Source organism: Taudactylus pleione, unplaced genomic scaffold (genome assembly GCF_031769625.1).
Source record: "Taudactylus pleione unplaced genomic scaffold, aTauple2 ptg000184l, whole genome shotgun sequence".
NCBI lineage: Eukaryota > Metazoa > Chordata > Amphibia > Anura > Myobatrachidae > Taudactylus > Taudactylus pleione.
Window position 1 is genome coordinate 2,314,835 of NW_028284586.1, and position 19,079 is coordinate 2,333,913.

Here is a 19,079-nt window from a genome sequence, read left to right on the forward strand (position 1 = left end):
GAAGTTGTCTACTCCATGTTGGTTTAGTTACCCCGAAGACAAGGTACATACCCACTGATTTAGATAGATTCACTTTGAATCCCAACACCCTCCTCCCGAACTCCTGTAGTAAGTCAAGGATCTTGGGAAGAGATTGCCGATATATAATAAGACATCATCTGTGAATGTGGATAACTTAACCTCTACATCTCCGATCTGGATACCCCTAAACACAGATGAGGTTTGTAGACTCTGAAGTAAGGGATCGATTGATAAATTAAAAAGGAGTGGTGATAATGGGCATCCTTGTGTTGTGCCCCGCTGCATTACTAACTGTTACCACCTAATTCCATTAACCAAAAAGGATGTAGAGGGTGTTGTATAAAAATAATGAATAAGTTTAATAAAGTTCTCATCGAACTCTCTGCACTCCAATACAGTGTCAAAGGCCTTGTGGGTGTCAAGACTGAGAAGCATGTGCCCAGCCCTTTCTTTTTGAGTAGAGGGTAATGTTACAGCAATGGCAGTATGAATGGCTTTTATACAGTGGCGTCCCTGAACAAAACCCAATTGATGAGAGGTTAACAAATGGTGGAGATCCTGCTATAATCTGTTAGCCAGTATCTTTGAAAAAAAAATAAAATCAACATTTAACTGAGTGAGTTTGTGAGTTTAAGTGAGTCTGTAGGAGTCCCCGACAAAGGGTCTCTTCCCAGCTTCAGAATAAGCGTAGTGTATGCTTTAGTAAAATAAGGATACTCAGGTGTAAATCTACAAATTGTATTAAATAGTTCTAAAACAGTAGGTAGAACTTCACATTGAGCATCTTAAAATAAACCCCAGTGAAGCTGTCCGGTCACGGAGCTTTATGTGGTAATAAATGGCAATCGCTGTCTTCAGTTCCTCCTCAGTGACTTCTCCTTCTAACAACGCCCTTTGAGCTTGTGATAATTTAGGCAATGCACCTTCATTCAAGAGCCGTGAGTGTAGAGTCTCCTGTGGGGGGATGGGACCATAAATATTAGAATAAAATCTGTGAAAGTGCCCTAAGATATCACTAGCGTGAGTGTGGGTTGTGCCAAAGGACGCGTCTCACAGCGCAGCCACAAATGAGTGCCTTTTCCAAAGCCTAGATATTGCTGCCAGGAGCCTGCTTCATATAGTCCAAACGTTGCTGTGCCCGGGACGTGAGAATAGAGAATAGAGTCAAACAATTTATTGTACCCAAGGTAAGCATCAAATGTGGATTCGGAAGGTGACTCTTTATAATGGTTAAAACTTTTGGATGTGGCTTCTTGGAGAGATCTGTATTTAACAGCGTTTTCCAGTCTCAGCTTAGCAGTATAACTGAGGACCTCTCATTACCGCCTTCGATGCTTCCCAGAACAGAACTGGATTGTCACAGTTTTCAATGTTATCGTCCAGCAAATTGGACCAAGAATAGGAACTAGCAAATTGGTCCAGCAAATTGGACTAAGAATAGGATAAAAATTGTGAAAATCTTCAGATTTCAAAAGATAGTGCGGGAAGTACCAAAAGCAGTCAGTTGTGCGTGGAGAGTCACAGTATGATTCCATCGTCACAGGAGCATGATCTGAAATAATTATGTCTTCTAGGCTCACCTGTTAAAAGTTGAGTAAGCAGGGAATTGGCTATTAAAAGATAATCAAATCTTGACATGGATCCATGAGCTCTAGATAAGTGTGTGAAAGAGCGGTCGGTCTGATTCAGGAGGCACCATGGGTCGCTTAATTGTAGAACCTCCCTAAATTCCTGCATGCGTTTCCAACATGGGGAGGATAACCTGTGAGCCTTTGGTGATTTGTCTATTGAAATCCCCACCCACCACCAGAGAGTATGAAGATCTGCAAGCCAAAGTCTGCAAAAGAGAGTGAAGAAAATCCCCAATTTTAGGGGCATAAAGGTTCACAAACATATATTTGTTGCCTTCAATGTCTGCATCCACAATAATATATCTACCTTCTTGGTCTATCACTGAGTTTAACATTTCATATTTCAAGTTCCTATGAAAGAGAATTGCCACCTCCCTGGACTTTAGGTGTAGTCTCCCATCCAGGAATAAATCCAAGCCCTTACTGTTTAGCTTCTCACGCTAGACAGAACAACAGAACAAGGCTGTCTAAAGCTTATTGATGTAGCAATACAAATAGCACTCCTAAAGAGTAATAACCAGAATACTCTCCTGCAGTTAATGTCACTGCAAGCTAGTAACAAACAAGGAATCAATTTAGCTATTTAAGCAGCTATCAAAAAGGGTATGCAATTATATTTTCACTACATCAGCAATATATACATTATAATAACAGTGATAATTCCAGAATGATAGTTCAATAAACATGAGTAATTGCAAAACTAATGCCGCATACACACTAAACAATCTAAACAATGTGTATATGCAGCGATATCGTCACCGGCGGGGGTATACACACTTACCGATGCCGGCCAGCAATGGACGATGGTGGTGGGGGGGGGTGGGGATGTGCTGCATTTTTCGCTTGTCATTTTTCACTAAAACACTTGCCAACATTTTGAACAATAACGCTATCAATCTTTCAAAGTATCATCTAGTGTGTAGATATGCAGCAAACTGCACTATGAGACATTTCAAAACACATGGACTATCCATAGTAGCATATTAGCCAGGTGTACATCTGCTAGCAATAATATGTAATAGAATGTATCCAGGATACTTAGCAGATGAAGAAACCAGCAATTCCTCTTAGGCAGCTTGCAAATAGCTAGAATCATGGCCAAGGCAAGACATGGAATCCTGTGGGAGACACAGCCAGAACAAAACCCACACAGGCCCAAGAGCCAGCACTGAATAAAGCTGCTAGCAAACCGATCACAGTCAACCAGGCAAACTCCCAGGCTGACATCATTATAACAGATGAACAAGTTAGCAACCATCCAAATGATTCAGTCTATACTCGACCAGTATTTAAGCGGTGAGTTGAGGCCCCTTACATTCCATGAGAAAAAGGATATATGGACCTATGATTTGATACCATTTACTAAATATAGTAGCAGTGGTTTAGAAGGGATGAAAAAACAGAGAGTCAACTTGGGCCGAATAATACATTAATACACAGGTTCTCAAACTCGGACCTCAGGACCCCAAACAGTGCATGTTTTCCAGGTCTCCTCACAGAATCGAAAGTTAAATAATTAGCTCCCCCTGTGGATCTTTTAAAATGTATCAGTGAGTAATGAATACACCTGCGCACCTGCTGGGTGACCTGGAAAACGTGACCTGTGTGAGGTCCAGAGGACCGGGTTTGAAAACTTCGGCAGTAATAAAGCTCTCTCTGATGTCAGTGAAGGGATGCGACCCTAAAAAGTGTTGTTATCATTATCTCGTCCCACCCAAAACGTTTGAGGATTCCTCTTCCGGAGAGAACCAGAAAACAATAGCATCAATACAATAAGTAGAGTGAAGTGTAACATAAAATGACACGCACAAAATTTTGTAACAAAAGATCCATAGGTCACTTACTGCTACCTCATATCAATATAAATGTGAGGGGTGCAAGAGAGGAGCGGCGACAGACAGCAAGGAGGAGCAAGGCAATGTGACTCAGCAGAGAGAGACTGAACTGAAAGAAAGGCAGCAGCAGGTACCGCTGACCAGTTGTGGAGGTGCTGATCTTCAATAAAACCAAAATGTTACAGTGAGTAAAACTGAATGGCACGTGTGTACCACATCTTACACTTGACCCTAAACCTCTAATCAGAGACCTAATAATGTACCCTACTACAGGATAGAGGAAATTGCTAGTCACTTCCAATTTACTCAGTCTAGTCTTCAGGGACATAAATAGTATTTCGATACCATAAATCCCTCTCCACAACCTTTTCATGGAAATAGACCTGAATGGCTCCTACTAATAGGATCAGACTAACCAGCTTTTGACTGTAAGAAAGGGATGTGTGTAGCCAGTTTCACCAGTTATTCCACAGCTCACAGCTTAAGCTATAGCGACAGTGTCTATATAAAACATAGCAAAAGGAGTATTCCCTACCCTCACAGAATAAGAAAACAGGCAAATAATAACGGTAACTGTTTATACTATCCCTGCAACCATCGTCTAGAGAGAAATGTAAGGAGAACCTGTAGATACCAACATTTTGCCACTAACTGAAACTCACCGACATTGCCCTGGCCAGGCAGGACTTTAACTAGCTAACTATAGTTTAGAATTAATTACAAAAGGTTTTAATATAGTAATTATAACTTGTAATTATATTAGTCTGTAATCTAGGTATTGTTTGTGTTTATATTGTTACTGTGCAAAACACACTTTTGGGAGTTTTATGAATCCAGATTGTGGAAAAGTTCCTGCTAAATAAAATATAATTTATTCCACTGCGTGTGTTGGGTGCTGGGAATAAATTGCCTCTCTGCTAAGTGAAAGAAAAGACAAAGTCACTAGAACGAATATCAAGGTGAGGAAAACTACATTGAAAATCAAAAGATACTTCGGGGTGTCACGAACAGGATACATTTCGTAAGAGACCAAAGCAAGAGATATTCCCAGCCTAGTTAAAGATGTCACGTCAAGAGCGATCCAACAGTTTGGAAAGAGGAGACGCACAAGACAACGAAGACTCGACCATGACTAACGCAACTACACCAATTACGATGCCGTATTACTTCGGGGCTCTGTGGCTCCCTAGCTATTCCGGAGATCCTTCAACGCCTGGCCCTGGAACATTCCTCGACTTTAAGACAAAGATACAGGCCATGTTTACTTCGACCCTCTTAATGACCAACAGAAAGTAGAAATCCTTACAGGACAACTGAAGGGTCCAGCACTTCGGAGGTAAATTCTTGGCCACCTGAGCAAAAGAAGACAGTTAAAGAAATGTTTAAACGTTTGGCTACTATCTTTGACTCCAGGACTTTGGCTACTATCTTTGACTCCAAGACTTTATCTGAACTCAAGATGTGCTTTTATGCTAGAAAGCAAAGACCAGGAGAGACATTACGGGAGTTTGCCCTTAGCCTTCAAGAAGCCCTTCAGGCTATTGCAAACGGGGATCATAATGAAGTCCAGCAAGAATATCAAGATTTGACAAGTTCTTATGAATGCATACCAGGAACAGGCATAAACCATTTGTAACCAAAGATACAGTTAGTCAGAATGCTCAGGCATCAGTAATGCCTGATCAAAATAATACTCTGAAAGAACAGATTGCTGGACTTACTCAAAGCTTGAATAATTTATGTCGGGAGGTGAAAGAAATCAAGAAGAAGCAAACTTCTTTTCAGGAATAGGAATTGGGGCCTGAGAGAAGAACGTTCTACAGAACTAGATGGGATGCCTCCCGGAATTCAGGAAGAAGGCCTACGGATCAATTCAGTGCCCAGGGAAGACCAATTTGCTGCCGTTGTCATCAGAGTGGGCATGTAGAGCGTATTTGTCATCAGAGTGAAAATTTAAACTCCAAGATCCAGAGGCCGGGGAATAATCTTTGGGAAACATCCCAATGATGTAAGGGGCATGGTGGCCACAATTTGTAGGAAGATGCCCATCTATGGAGGTCCAAATAAATGGGGTCACTCTGCCCGCTTTACTTGACACCGGATCACAAGTCACGACAATACAATTTACAACATTTATACAGCATTGGGAAGAAAGAGAAGTCACGTCACCACCCCCATCTTGGTTAGATCTAATAGCTAGTAATGGTTTACAGATCACTTGTCAGGGATACTGGGAAGCTGATATGAAAATCGGACAGACAACATTATCAAAACAAGGCTGCCTTATTACAACGCTTTGAGATGATAATCTTCCACCAGTGATCATTGAAATTAATATCTTGCAGAACTGTCCAGAGGAACTGATCATCACTTTGAAAAGCCAAATACAGACAGTGACACCAATTAATAGGAAAGCATTACGACAGACCATTCAACTACTTCAAGGTCAATGCAAATTTACCAATGCCAAAGGAGAAGTGGGTAAAGCTAGAGTTGCTGATCAAAACCCATCATTTTACAACCTAACTCAGAGAATATGATTTGGTGTAAGGCTAGGATTGGGCCCAGTGGAAAAAATTATGAAGTAATTGTAGAACCCTGCGAAGGAACAAATCAGTTTGTCGTAGCTCACACATTAGCCCGAGTTGAACAAGGAAGAGTTCCTATAAGGATCTTGAATTCACATAGTCATTCTATTCGATCATTTTTAAACTGTCCAGTAGCTAAATTGTTACAGACAACCTTCCAAGATGTCATTAGAGTCGAATCCACCATATTTCAATGTCAACAGAATATGATTATTGACGAAGAACTTGCTTGGTGGAAAGAAGTTGAGATAGGAGGCCCAGATACACCAGAAGAAGAGAAATTAGGAGCCAAACAGATAGTACTGCAAAATTAAAAAAACTTTTAGTAAATTTCCTACTTATCTCGATAAAGTAGAAGGAGTACAACATTATATACCCACGGGAATGGCTCCTCCTATTCGTGAAAGACATCGACCCTTGCCCCCAGCCCTTTACCAGCCTGTTAGACAAATGATAGAAGAGATGAAGAAGTCTGGAGTCATCAAGGAAAGTCACAGTTCTTGGGCCGCAACTTTGGTGCTAGTACGAAAGAAAGATGGCAGTCCAAGGTTCTGCGTCGAATATTGCAAACTCAATCAGGTTACTCACCATGATGCCTACCCTTTACCAAGAATAGAGGAATCACTGGCTGCCCTGAAGACTGCTACGTATTTATCTCCCAGCGGGTATTGGCAGGTGACCATGGCTCCGGAAGATCTAAGTGTCATCTCCTGAAACCAGAAGTGCGATATTTGGGACACATTGTTAGCACTGAAGGAGTAACACCTGACTTAGAGAAGATCAGCGTGGTCAAAGACTGGCCAACCCCGCAGACTGTCCGTGATGTCCAAAAGTTTTTGGGGTTCCTCGGCTATTATAGACGATTTATCAAAAACTTTGCAAAAATAGCATGAGTTATTAAGGGGAAAACCAGACATGAGGAGATGCTAAAATGTTCCTGTGAATTGGATGGACCAATAGCAAACAACATTTGAACAACTAAAAAGATTGCTGACGGAAGCCCCGATCTTTGCCTACCCTGATTATAAGAAGGTTATTCATGTATACACGGGTGCCAGCACACAGGGTGTGGGTGCAGTATTGCCTCAGGAACAGGATGGGCATGAAAAAGTAATTGCCTATGCCAGTCGAGGCCTGCGGAGAGCAGGGTGTAATTATTAAAATTATAGTGCTTTCAAGCTAGAACTCCTTGCCATTGTGTGGGCTGTTACAGAAAAATGTAAGAGCTATTTAGCTGCTACCCCATGTATCATATTCACTGACAATCCATTGGCCCATATTCAGACAGCACGCTGGAGCCTTGGAGCAAAGAGGGATATCAAGGTTAGCAAATTTCCAACATGTAATTAAGTTTGGAAGCGGAAAGTCCAATGGTAATGCTGATGCGTTATCACGCTTGCCTGTTATAGAAAATCCAGAGAATGAAAAAGAAGATTGAGAGACTGTGGAAATTCCTGCCTTTTGCTCAAAATCACTCCAACAGCGAATGATAACCTTGTCTGCTAAGCCTTTACTAGAGCAAACAACTGATAGCTACAAGCAAATTGGATCAAATATTCACTGGCAACAAATTCAGGAAGAAAGTCCTCTTATACAGAAATTAGTAGTCATGTTGAATACCAAAGGTAGATTAAATAAATCTCAAAGACAAGAAACCGATCCGGAGTTAATTAAATCACTCAGACATCGGGAAAGATTGACCATTAAGCAAGGGATATTAATAAGATGCAGTATTGAACCTACCACTCATCAGCAAGTGACACAAATTGTAGTTCCGAAACAACAAGGACATCTACTGATGACAGCATACCATGATCAATCAGGACATTTGGTATGAAGAAAACTGAAATCATCATACGGCAAAGATTCCTCTGGGTGGATATGCAAACAGATATTGAAAAATGGTGTGAAAATTGCATTGTGATCCTGCCGCGAGACAGAAAGCACCTCTTAATCCCATCCAAAGCAGATACCGGCTCCAAATTGTAGCATTAGATCATGTTAAACTGGAAACAGGTTACAATGGATATCAATATGCTCTGACCATAATAGACCATTATTCTAAATTCATGGTGGCCGTTCCTGTACCAGATCTCATAACCCGAACCACCACCAAAATATTTTTAAAAAGTTTTGTGAGACCATACGGATATCCGGGACAAATACTTACTGATCAAGGACCGGCATGTGAATCTCAACTCTTTGCGGAACTGTGCATCATGTATGGCTGTAAGAAATCAAGGACTACTGTTTATCATCCCCCAATCAAATGGGCTATGTGAACGAATGAATCAAACTTTAATAGAAATGTTGAGAAGTATCCCGATAGAACAACGTTCACGTTGGCCCATCATGTTACCAGAACTTACTTTCTTATACAATAATACTGAACATTCTTCCACTGGATTTACTCCATACTATCTCATGTTTGGAAGACAAAGCAAACTGCCCAAAGATCTGGAGATACAACCGCTACAAGAAGATCCTGATCTTCCTCAGAGAGATTGTATTCCGCCAAATCGAGATTGCTCAGAAATTAGTAGAGTGACACATGCACACTGTGCACCTTTGACAAGAGAGAAACTATAATCGAAATGCATTGGCTGCTCCCTTAAATGTTGGAGACCACTTATGGAAGAAGAAAAACGGCTGGGATAACAAATTAGATGACAAATGGGAAGCTGAACCCTATGTAGTGGTGGGAGTACCAAATCAGGAAGTGGCTGCCTATCGTATTCAAAAGCAAAGGAATGAATAACAAAGTGTAGTTTCTAGAGACCAACTTAAACTATGCACCGGCGCCTTTGAGAACTTTAAAGACAGCTTGCCTATCACAGAGAGCTCGCCTATGGCAGAGGGGCAGGGTTCTCCCAGACACAACCCATTTAATGACCCCACAGATAATTATTAGTACTTACCATTTCTTTTCCTTTTTGAGTTTTATGTTTACGTTTCGATCCCATTTAAGGATCTTTTTTTTTTTCATAATAGTTTTTATTGAAAGTTTAATACAAAGAAATGGGGATACAGAAGGAAAAAGAAGGGAAAAGGGGTAAGCCAGACATATAGCATATCACAATATAAATCAATCGATCTTGGTCCTTGTACATATAATTGATACTTAAACTTTTTAGGACAAGAAAAATGTTTTATAAAACACTTCACAACACATATAGACAAAATACTAAATATTCAGTTAATGGAGCTACCCCGGATCTGCGTGAGGTGAACAGAGAACACCGGGAACAACCGGAACACTATAAATGGTGGAATGGCCTTGTTTTTCCCTATATTCTCCCCATTTAAACCATTTCATATGGATGGAATTGACGGAGGAGGAGTATTTCTCACCTGTTGTTTCAAAAACAAAATGCTTATGGATCTTGTTTTCTATGATTGTGATGTTGGGGAGAGAGGCTGTCTTCCACCCCTGAGCAATTGTAGCTTTTGTAGCAATCAGCACATGACCCATAATATATCTCTCGCCACGTGATAATTCCCCAGGATAGAAGTGGAATAAGGCAACTAGAGGATCCGCCTGAATAGTTACACCAACTATTTTACTAATCATAAAAAATACTGCATTCCACAAGGGGCGAAGTAGAGGACAGGACCAAAAGACATGAAAGATGTCTCCCACCAAACCACAACCTCTCCAGCAATATTGCGAGACAGAGGGCCAGATCTTATGCAGCCTTTCAGGAGTAAAATATGCTCTCTGAAGTAATTTGTAATACATTTCTGAATGGTTGATACATTTGGATATAGTAAAACTGGAACGAAAAATAATATTCCAGTCCTCATCAGAAAGGTTCACAGCCAGATCCCTCTCCCACTTAAGCCGACACGGAAGTTTCCCTTTTTTTTTTAACATTAACATTATCTGATACTGATACCAGCAAGATATACCACCTTTGTGATTTGAGTTTTATGTTTAAAATAGTAAATAGTTATGTAAGAAACGACTTGACTCCTGTAGAATCCGAAGGCAATGGAGATGCGTGAGGACAAGCATAGTTCAAGTGGGGAAGTATGTGATGCCCCAGAAAAGACACCTTATATGCCCAGCAGCACGTGTGTGTAACAGGGAACACAGTTGCTGTTTCTGTTTGTGGCATGATCCTTGTGTCATCAGAGAAGAGAGCGTGCGGAATCACCCGCACTGCCGTGAGTGCACTGCCGCGCGGTCCGTCTGAGCACCCTGCCGCGAGTGAGCCCCTGCCCGTTGATCATCCGAGCCACTGTGGGCATATAAAAGGGGACTTACCACCCGTGGTCGGGCGCTTGCAGAGAGACACGGAGCCGGAGCCTGTGACCGGAGTCAAGTTGAGCAATCAGATAAACTTAGGGGAGGAGATTCAAGAAGAGTGACAGCGCTGACAGACAGCAAGGAGGAGCAAGGGAAGGTGACTCAGCAGAGAGAGACTGAACTGAAAAAAAAGGCTGATCTATAATACAATCAAAAGGTAACAGTGAGTAAAACTGAACAACACTTGTTTACCACATCTTACGCTTGACTGTAAACCTCTAATCAGAGACCTAATAATCTACCCTACTACAGAATAGAGGAAATTGCTAGTCACTTCCAAATTACTCAATCTTCAGGGAATAAATAGTATTTCGTTACCATAAATCCCTCTCCACAACCTTTTCATGGAAATAGTCCTGAATGGCTCCTACTAATAGGATCAGACTAATCAGCTTTTGACTGTAAAAAAGGGATTTGTGTAGCCAGTTTAACCACTTATTCCACAGCTCACAGCTTGAGCTATAGAGACAGTGGCCCTCATTCAGAGGCGCTCGTAAGAAGCGGGTGTTCGTTCTGAATGAGGACGGCCGCTTCTATTTTTAAGTGCGGCCTCCTGGTTGCTAGCTAAGCTGTGGGTTACCACCCACAGCTTTAGCGACCGACCAGGTTGATGGTCGCGATGGTCAAGACCATTGCGACCATCAGGGCTTGCGACGAGACCCTAAGGTTGGGTCAACATCGACAGCCGGCCCTTTTGTAGTGAGCTCCGGAGCGAGAGAGTTTCTCTCTCGCTCTGGGGCTTGCGCACGCGCAGTGCGGCCGCTGCGCGTGTGCAGGGGATAAACATCGACCCGGTTGCGAGCGCTCAGCGCTTACGACCGGGTCTGAATGAGGACCAGTGTCTATATAAAACATAGCAAAAGGAGAATTCCTTATCCTCACAGAATAAGAAAACAGGTGAATAATAACGGTAACTGTTTATACTATCCCTGCAACCATTGTCTAGAGAGAAACGTAAGGAGTACCTGTAGATACCAACATTTCAGCACTAACTGAAACTACTTTGATAAGTGCACCAACATTGCCCTGGCCAGGCAGGACTTTAACTAGCTAACTATAGTTTAGAATTAATTACAGAAGGTTTGAATATAGTAATTATAACTTGTAATAATATTAGTCTGCAATCTAGGTATTGTTTGTGTTTATATTGTTACTGTGCAAAACATATGAAACCAGATTTTAGGAAGAGTTCCTGCTAAATAAAATATAATTTATATCACTACGTGTAATTAACTACTGTGCTGGGTGCTGGGAATAACTTGCCTCTCTGCTAAGTGAAGGAAAAGACAAAGTCACCGGAACGAATATCAAGGTGAGGAAAACTACATTGAAAATCAAAAGATACTTCAGGGTGTCACAGGTACTAATAGTGTATTTCTGCCTGCAGTATCCTTCTACAATAACCAGTAAACCCTGTGTAATAGAAACCAGCTACAGATCTGGCACACACTTTAACACAACCCATTAGAATAATACCCCTTTTTCTTGCATGTGGTATTTATTCTAGGGTGCACCTCCCACATGACATTAAATATATATTTATTAGACCATATGTATGGGTGCAATATATAATAATATGTAAAGAATTGAACTGCTCTTGTGCAGGTCCCCTTTTTCTTCGTAACGTGTAGAGCTAATCAGAGATAAATTAAGCATTCTGAACCACCGCTCACTAGTGACAGTTAACTAAGGCGGACAAATTTAAATAATGAAGACCATTCCCTTAAAGCTTATCTCAGTCCCTGGAGCTAGCTAGAGAGTGAGCCAGAGATGGCGGAGGTGTTCTAGAGAAGTGAACTTTGGCTTGCTCCGGGTCAGTAAATATAAGAGGATGGCCATTATCTATCACTCGTAGCTTGGCTGGGTACAATAGGACAAACTTCACCTTTCTCTCAATCAAAAGCTTACACACCTCTCAATTATTACTAAGGTATTGTCACTTTTACACAGCACTATTTTTCATCTTTCTTACATATATATATTCTTTATACGTATATACATATACAGTATTCATGATCACTGTTTTTAATACTAAGAACCATGACTTTCTATATTTTAGGATTAAATTATTATATGTATATATCTTGAGGTACTGTGGCATTATTTTTATTTCAATATTTATTATTTTTGTTTATTTTTATTGTTTATTATTTTTATTTTATGTTCGCACTATTATCTTTATTATGCACTTATGAAAGTTTTTTTCTTATGTATATAATAGGATAGAGTCAATGACCAGGAGTCATGTTTTATATTTCCCTGATCTGCTATATTATACAACACATGTTTAAAACTAGTTCAATCTATGACACACCTCCTGTCTATAGATGGACACATAGTAAATGTTTTATGTTAGAAGATGAGATCATTCTTTTGCCAATATGATTTTTATATTTATTTATTTCTTTTATTCCCTTATTTATTGCTATATTCCTTCAATCACTTAATTGCTTATTGATTGAAAATTATTTATCTGGATGCTGACATACTATATTTGATAGTTATAAGCTTCAAGAGATATAAAAGAATCATGTTATATATTATCTGTTTTCACTAACCCACAGGAATGGGTAAGGAACTTCCCCACCAATCATAGTATGTATGCAAATGACCAGTTCTCCGTCTCATATTACCCACACAATGCACAAACCCCATGTGATTTCACATATCACAAATATGATAGGCTAACTAACTGCCAGTTAATGGCAAACCTCCAGTGATTGGCTGCTACCTGCCATCTGTTAAATGAATGGTGATTGGCTGAGTCACACATCATTCACTATATGCACCTGGTGATTGGCCATGTGCCTCTACAAGATGGCGCTGCTTGGATATGGCATTTACATCACAGGTGAACAAGCTTACCCGGCGAAGCGCGCGTCCTGCTTCTCTCTCCCCAACCAGCATACTTTCCATGCGGGGATACGCTACCTTGGAGTAATAGGAGACCTTGGGCCTCATTCAGAGGCGGTCGTAGGATGTAAGCGGTCGCTCAGAAACAGGGCGACCGCTTGCATCCTGAACGGCCGCCTCCATGTCGGTCATTAGGCTGTGGGTTAACACCCACAGCTCTAACGACCGCTAAGGGAGATGGTCGCGATGGTCAAGACCATCGTGACCATCGGGGCTTACGACGAGACCCTAGGGTAGGGTCTCGTCAACCTTAAGCCCCAGGAGCTTCCTGCTGTGTTTCAGCAGGAAGCTCCCCACTGACATCACTGATGATGTCAGTGTGGCCGCCCACAAAACGGTAGGCGTTCGTAAAGGAACGCCTCCGTTTTGGAAACCACCCCCCCGGCCCGCCTACAAAACAGGGGCAGCTGTCGATCAACATCGACAGCCGCCCCTTTGGTAACAAGCTCCGGAGCGACAGAGTTTCTCTGTCGCTCCGGGGCTTGCGTGTGCGCAGTGCGGCCACTGCGCGTGCGCAGGCCAAATCATCGAGTCGGTTACGAGCGCATCGGCGCTCGCGACTGACTGTGAATGAGGTCCTTAGTCCTGTATCTTACTCTCAGGTATTTATTCTTTTTCTTCAATGCAGGCAGTCCTCACACGGCGAATCTGACTTCTGCTATGTCTTATTTGGATATCAGACGTCACCGAACACCTGACATGTGAGTGATAACTTGCACTTTTCTTTAGTTTCTATCAGAACAGCAACTGGCATCCAGCATCCTCTCTTGGAAGAGGCTGGAAAGCAGACAGGGTCAGGGCATCTGTGTGCTGTCCTTTTTTACTATCTCTATTATTATACCTTTTTTTTTTTTTTTGGTGTATATGCCGTGTGATTTACAGTCTATAGTTTTATCTTAGGCTACAATCAAATGTTTGTGAATACAGGTTGAGTCTCCCATATTCAAAATGCTTGGGACCAGGGGTATTTTGGATAACGGAATATTCCGTATTTTGAAATATTTGCATATCATAATGAAATATCTTGGAAATGGGACCCCAATATACACACAGAATGCATTTATGTGTTATATACACCTTATACACACAGCCTGCAGGTAATGTTATACAATATTTTACATAATTTTATGGCTCAAGCAAAGTTTGTGTACAGAAATGAAATTCATTTATGTTTCATATACACCCTATACACACAGCCTGAAGGTAATTTTATACAATATCTTTAATTATTTGTGCCTTAGACAAAGTTTGTGTACATTGAACCATAAAAAAATCAAAGGTTTCACTATCTCAGTCATGCCAAAATAATTCCGTATTTTGGAATATTTGTATATGGGAGACTCAACCTGTACTATAAAATATGGTATGTCTGTATAAGTAGTATACCAGATAAACCTGCCTTCTCCCCAGCTGCACATATTTTATATGCGGGGAAAATGCTACTTTGCTATATCAGGAGATTATACTTGTGGGGATTATGCTACCTTGCTATGTTAAGAGATTGCATTTTCAGTTAACTCCCAGGTTACTATATTCAGTACAATCTATAATCTTACCTCAGACTATAGGTCAAATGTATGTGAACACTATAAAAGATTGTATGTCTGTATAAATAGTATGAAACCAGAAAAATACCCCAAGCGCTAGTAATGTGTAAGATAAAATGTATATCATAAAAAATGTATATAATGAATACAATATATGAATAAATTTTAAATGCAACAGCAGAAAAGCACAGTGTGCTTGTGAAAGCACACCCAACTAAGCACCTGTAAAACAGGTGCACAACAGACTTCCAATTTATTCTCTGCACTAATTAAGATGCTCCCAAATAGTGGTGTGAAACTAGTCAGAGCTGGGACACTGGACCCATATTTGTTATCTGCAGTCACCTGCCATTAGCCCAGGAGATCCGGAGAGACTTACACCACATAGCTTCATTGGACGCTCACTGAGCACCGAGGTCGAGGCGGGGATGCAGACGCAATCTACAGGACTCTTCACATATGCAAGGTAGTCGCGGCCCCTGATCCTCCCATTGGAGATATTGCCTCCCTCGCATGTACCTATGTCCAGCTTGAGCGATTACCACTAGCAACATCCACTATTGTTGCCGGATACCTCCCACCGGAGAAGTGACAGTGTTCAATTTATTTCTTCTCTATTTCTCCTGAGTGCATGACTTCATGTGATTTGGTCTGGAAGCCTATCCATCCAATTATTATGTATGACATGTAGAGACATACTATCAAGTACACTACTATTTGAATGAGACTCTGGGCCTGATTCAGAGCCGGACGCTCTGACAAGAGCGCTCGCTCTGTATCAGGGCCGTCCTAGCTGAAATTGGAGCGGCCTCCTGGCCGCTCGAATAGCTGTGGGTTACCACCCACAGCTTATGCGAGCGTCCAAAAAGATTGTCGCGATGGTCAAGACCATCGCAAGGCCTTGTGGTAGGGTCTCGTCTGCCGCAAGCCTGGAGTGGTTTTGGCTCTATCAGAGCCAAAAACACTCCCACTGACATCACTAGTGAACGCCTCCGTCTGACCAGCCACACCCCCGGCATGCCCACCAAAGGGGGCATGCTGTCACTCACCATCGACAGCACGCCCTCTTTGGTGCGAGACCTGGAGCGACGGCTTCCCCGTCGCTATCCGGGTCTCGCGCATGCGCACGACGGAGCAGCCTCCGTCGTGCGCATGCGCACTTGGGCACCATCGACCCGCTTGCGAGCGGGTCTGAATCAGGCCCTCTGGTCATACTGCAGGTGCGGATTACAAACTCTTGATTACTGGTATATACCAGTTCTTTTGTAGGATCCACCTCCTTTAGATATACTAAAGCTATTATCTGTGATTTATTTTTCATTTATTTTTTATTTTTAAACTATTCCATTGTAATGTATATATATTTTTTTGTTTTATTTTGACCGGTCAAACTGGTATATTGTATTAATGTCTGTCTGATATTAAATTATTTTTTATAAATAATTTTTATTTTTAGCCATATTTTCCATTCATTTTAATTAGCGCAGAGAATAAATTGGAAGTATAAATAGTATACCAGATAAACCTGCCTTCTCCCCTGCTGCGCATATTTTATATGTGGGGAATGCGCTATTTTGCTATATCAGGAGATCATATTTGCGGGGAATACGCTACTTTGCTATATCAGGAGATCATATTTGCGGGGTATACGCTACTTTGCTATATTAGGAAATTGCATTTTGAGTTAACTCCCAGGTTACTCTATTCTAGTTTAAACTATAATCGTATCTCAGGCTTTAAATCAAATATATGTGTACACTATTTAAGATGGTATGTGTGTATAAGTAGCAGGGCCGGCTCTAGGGGTGTTCGACCTGAGCGGTTGCACAGGGGCACCACCCATAGAGGGCGCACCCCTCCCCAACATCCCGATTTCAGCGGGACATTACTGTCCCGCTGTTCCACCCGTGGGCCGAAGTGGCTCGCGGGTGGTGAAATCGGGAGGTTGGGGATCCCCACCGCCGCAGCTGTGTGGCGGTGCCGGACCACAGAGACTCTGGATGCTGTGCGCATGCACACGGCATCCATTCAGTGACGGGAGAGGGCTGGGGGAAGCCCAGCTAGTGAGGCTCCCCCCAGCCTGACTTTGGCCCTGATTCAGAGCCGGACGCTCTGACCAGAGCGCTCGCTCTGAATCAGGGCCCACCTCCATTAATATGGAGCGTCCTCCTGGACACTCGTATAGCTGTGGGTCACCACCCACAGCATATACGAGCGTGCAGGATTAAGGTCGCGATGGTCTTGACCATCGCGACCATCGAAACTGCGAGCAGAAGCCTGCGGTTGAGTTTCTCAACCGCAAGGCCAGGAGTGATTTTGGCTCTATCAGAGCCAAAATCACTCCCACTGACATCACTAGTGATGTCAGTGGGGCCGGCTTCAGACGGTAGGCGTTCCCTTGGGAACGCCTCCGTCTGACAGGCACGCCCCCGGCACGCCCACCAAAAGGGGCGTGCTGTCAGTCAACATCGACAGCACGCCCCCTTTGATGAGACACTCCGAGCGAAGGAAAGTCCTTCGCTCGTCGCGTCTTGCGCATGCGCACGACGGAGCTCCCTCTGCATGCGCAGTGCAGACCATCGACCCACTTGCGAGCGGACAGCCGCTCGCGAGTGGGTCTGAATGAGGGCCTTTATTTGGAGGTAGACACGCCTCCTAATAATGTCATGTAGGGGGCGTGACCTATGGTAATTAGGCCACGGCCCATTTTCGGTCGCCGCGCGTGAAGCCACGGCACTCTGGAAGGGGCCGGCACAGGGTGCTCTGACCCCTGGAGCAGGCCCTGATAAGTAGTATACCAGATAAACCTGCCTTTCCCCTGCGGCGCATATTTTATATGCGGGGAATATGCTATTTTGCCATATCAGGAGATCATATTTGCGGGGAATACGCTACTTTGCTATATTAGGAGATTATTCTGAGATAACTCCCAGGTCACTTTATTCTGTACAGATAGTCCTCACACGGCACATTTGACCTCTGCAATGTCCTTTCTGTGACAACAGAGGTCACCTAACACCTAGCATGTGAGTGATAGTTTGTACTTCTCTACTATTTCTATCAGCACAGCCACTGACCCCCCTCTCATCCAGCATCCTCTCCTGGAAGAGGCTGGAAAGCAGGCGGGGTCAGGGCATCTGTGTGCTATTATCTACACCTCCGAGAAGGCTCAATGCTTTTGGGAGACGAAAATAGAAAAATCTTGGAATATGAGAATGCGATGATCATCCACCCTCAGATCTGGTTTAGCCCGACATGCTTGCAACATTTTATCCTTGTCTCTATAGTCTAGAAATTTGGCAATGGTAGGTCTAGAGCGAGCATCTCTCTTCACGCCGACCTATCCCCATCCTATGAACTCTCTCAATTTGAATTGGAGAATTATCATCAAATATCTCCAATGCCCATGGGATCAGCTCACTGACAAAGTCATTTAGTTGAGATTCTGTAACAGTGGCGTAACTAGGGCAGGGCGAGCGGGGTGCGTGCCCTGGGCGCCGTTGGACTGGCGGCGCGGGGGGCGCCGCTTGCCATGGTACCAGCCCGCCCGCCCTAGTTAGCCAGTGTAGAAACAACCGCAATGAGTGCGGTCAGCGCTACACATTTACACAGGACCGGCGCTAGGCTTCCAGCGCCGGTCCTGTGCTGCACACCTGAGCCCGTTCCCTCCCCCTGAGCGCTTGCCCAATAGCGCCAGGAGGCGGGCTCAGGCTGTGCATAACACACGCATTGCCGCCAGCGCTGGCGGCGATGCATGTGTTAAACAGCAGCCAATGAGAGTCAGATAGACTTTCATTGACTGCTGCAGCACCCACTGCAAGAGCCGGACTTCCGTCCGGCTCCTGCAGTGGGTAATGGGACAGACGTCATGTGACATCATGACGTCTCTCCCATTATGCTGAGCGCGCCAGCCCGGGAGGACTGGCGGCGGCGGCTGGAGCGGTGTCACGGTCCGGAGCAGCAGCGTGGATTCAGGTAAGTATGTTTTTATATATATTTTTTTTAAACCTGTCAGCACTACTGGGGGCACAATGGGGGAGGGGGGAGGGGGGTGGCTACTACTGGGAGGACCTCTACTGGGGTGCAAGCACAACGGGGGCTGGTGGCTACTACTGGGGGCACCATTATTGGGAGGACCTCCACTGGGGGGGGCTATTACTGGGGGCACCATTATTGGAAGGACCTCTACTGGGGGGGGCTATTACAGGGGGCACTTAATCGGGAGGGAGAACCTC